The sequence below is a fragment of the Perna viridis genome, chromosome 5, assembly GCF_037379345.1.
Source record: "Perna viridis isolate PV_CMFRI_1.1 ecotype Kerala chromosome 5, ASM3737934v1, whole genome shotgun sequence".
NCBI lineage: Eukaryota > Metazoa > Mollusca > Bivalvia > Mytilida > Mytilidae > Perna > Perna viridis.
The window spans coordinates 27,215,766-27,219,418 of NC_142449.1; the positions used below are offsets into that span (position 1 = coordinate 27,215,766).

A 3,653-nucleotide genomic window follows, 5' to 3' on the forward strand; every position below is an offset into this window, starting at 1 on the left:
AACAGAAGTCAATACCTCGTGTTTCGAATTACTTATGTCAATACCTCGCGCTTGTCAAGTCTACATAGCCGACAGCCTAATGCTAAAAGAACATTCAACCTTATTGTTAAACAGAATATAAATTGGTTAAACTAATTACTCGAAAGAAAATTCATTTAGTTTATTTAGAGTTGAAACTAACTGAGAGTAGAGAAATTAATTATTCATAGAAACGTCAAGTAAAACAGTAAAAAAGTACTACACACGCATATCGACAGAAAGGGGAAAAATGCATAATCAATTGTATTTTTTTTCTCGCATTATACCCGTCAGGTAGTGCTTTTAGAAAATCTAGACAAACAAGGAGATAATTATATACATTATATGCTTTGAATTAACATAAGACAGGTGAAATCTGTAAGAGGACGAATTTGGATGCATTGATATTTAAGAAAAATAATTATGCCTTTAACAGTTTAATATCTATTAGGTTTATAACAAAACCCGGCGGGTGTTTCTAGAAAAAAACACAGGAAGCTTACCCTACCGGTGCACCTGGTCTATGCTTCCAGTTTTTAGTTACTCATTTACTTTTGTTACTTTGTATGTAAAAGAATTCATAGTAAATATAACTCAGAATAATTTATATTGAACAGAAATTTAATAACATTGCCACATGACTGAACATTTTACAGTAAAGAGTAATCAAGGGAACCAAGATTCTACCGGGATTTAAAAGAATGTAATCCAGGGACAAAGACTAGACATGGAAAACAGACCAGCACAACAAAAAACATAAAGTAGCTAAAATAATACATAAAAAGTAACAAAATTAAACGCGGACTCCAATAAAAAACTGAAAGCATAAACCAGGTGCACCGGTAGGTTTAAATTGACTAATAAATACAATGGAAAAGTTCATGTAAGTCAATAGCAAACAGAACAGTTTATAAAGCTGAGTACAGACCGAACAATTCATATGGCTCAGAACAGTTGACACAGTACTGAACGATTTATAGCAAAGAGCTAAGAACTAATCAAACATATGTATTTGAACAGATCATGCAATAAATTTATAGTTAACAGAACACTCTAAAGAGCTGACAAATTACTGAACAATTTATATACATAAGAGCAGATAATAGTTTATACATGACTGAACAATTTATCTAGAATAGGGCTAAGAAATATACTGTTTAACCACGGGCTGAGCATTTATGTCGCATTGTTTTACCCCATGCGATAGCGAAGGTTAATTAAATAAATAGACATAAATGACCAGCCCGTGGTGTAACATTGATAAAATTTTTTTGATTTATTTCGATTCTAATAGGACACTATCTTCATATTTTTGAATAGACGCAATATATGTGTTACACGAAATGTTTGTCATGTATTTATCACTTTTTTTTACCATGGCTGTGTCTAAGGGGCTTTGAAGCACATCAAGTTAGAATTATAGTTTATACATGACTGGACGATTAATATTGAACAGAGCAGTCCATAGACCTGATACGTGATAAAACGATTTTTAAACAAAGCAGTTGATATAACTTGGTATGTGATCGAACGGTTTATATACCAGACATACCTCACAAAAAAATTCTTTCAATAGATTGAACAATTAATAGTGAACACAACATTTGATAAAGCTGATTTTCGACAAAACCGATGCATATATTTTTCTGTTAAAATAAGCGATATAGTTTACTTATGACTGAACAATTGATAGTTGACATGACAGTTGATAAAGTAAACAACCGACAGAAGAGCTAAAACAGCTGAACATTGCGAGAAACACGGACATCTAAATTGACAGATGTAACAATTTGCTGAACAAAACTACATCTACTACCCAAACTCTGATTCTGACCACAAGAAGGGTCAAATTCAAAACCCATACATTTTTTTATTTTCATTGAAATATGAAAATCATCATTTTTGTCATCAAGATATTAGACTATAAAAAGTCAAATTGAAGAATAATACAAATAAAGAGCTGCGCTTTAACCGCATGATAAGCCCATTGCCCTTTTATCTTGCCCTTATGTTTTAATGAATTTATACGATCAACTAGAAATACTATCTCGCCCCCCCCCCCTAAAAAAAAGAAAAGAAATGCACAAACAATTTTGCACTATCAAAGCTACCAAAGTTCAACTAAGTTAGTTGTCTTGATTTTTCACCCATACATTTCTATCTTGTTCAAAACACACTTTTCTGACAAGGTTTAGTAGTACCTTTTATATTTTTAAGGCATATGCATTTATACAAATCGGAAGGGAGCTTACTTCAATAGATATGAAAAATTCACCAAAGTTTCATAAAAGTTACTGAAAGTATTTTAGAGTTACTGACCGAAAACTTAAAAATCAACCCTTTTTAAGTAAAAAAATTCATTACACCGAAACTAAGAATCTGAAATTTATAAAATCGAAAGGGAGAGTATGTAAATAGATATGAACAATTCACCAAAGTTTCATAAAAGTAGATGAAAGTGTTTTTGAGTTATAGTCCGAAAACTTGAAAATCCCCCTTTTTTAAGTATAAAAATTCACATCACGGAAACAAAAAATCTGAAACTTAAAAAAAATCGAAAGGGAGCTTACATCAATAGATATGAACAATTCACCAAAGTTTCATGTAAGTTGGTGAAAGCTTTTTTGAAATATTGTCTGAAGAGAGGACGACGGACGGACGGACACCAGTATACCATAATACGTTCAGTCTTAAACAGGCGTATAAAAACGATACAAATGAATAATAGAAAAATAATGATGAATAAATTAACTTTTTTTTTAAATGGATTTGCGACATTTTTGCCTTAAAACGAATCTATTAGGTGGAGAATTGCCAACGTTGTCCATTTTTTAAACCATAGCTTTGTATGTTTTTTGTTCTTTGATTAAAGAAAACCTCATTCAGGAAAAAACGTACTGCTTTACAAAATCCAAATGTTCTGAACACCTGATTTAGCTCATTACGAACCTTTCGTGTTGTTAGCCAGACTGATTCGAAGGTTTAACAAACAATTCCAACAGTTCTATAGAATTATAGTAGCTCGACCTTGTCGAAAGACATTTCTTACTCTTTTAACCCTATCGGCCACAAATAAATAAAAAAAAAACATTACAAAAAATAAAATAAAAAAATCAGTTATGACACCAGAAGAAAAAACAACTTAGAAACGACGAGAATAAACCGGTCCCAAATTTCGCAAAACTAGACAAATTATAAGGTCTGAGAATATTCTTAACAACTTGTAGCGTTATAAAATCCCCAAAACTCTTAGTGGATGTACCGAGGGAAAATGATACAACCTAGGAGATTAAGAATAGTTTCAGACCTATGTATTTTTTATTCATTTAAAAAAAAGGGTTTGTGGCACAATAGCCTAGTGCATCAGTCCTATAATTTTAAAGTAATATCGCAACCTGATATGCTAAGAGAACTTCTATTACGAAGAGTGTGATTGTAATACTGATACCTTCCTTAGAGATTCTGTCATTATCAAATCATGAACATAGTTGTAAGAAGAACGATAATTTATGAGATGAGCTTAGAATTATTTAACATAATATTGATCAATCATTTTCAGGAGAAAGATATACCTTACTGGCACTATATCTAATAATAATATTGATTAGTTCGTTAAAAGTTTCAATCACTAGACT

General features: G+C 31.4%; 1 protein-coding gene across 3 annotated transcripts in view; it reads right to left on the reverse strand.

Annotated features, from left to right (window-relative positions):
- Positions 1-3,653, reverse strand: part of LOC148616899 (ATP-dependent DNA helicase Q4-like) — a 150,061-nt gene that overhangs the window by 30,744 nt on the left and 115,664 nt on the right. The gene's annotated exons all lie outside the window — the stretch shown is intronic.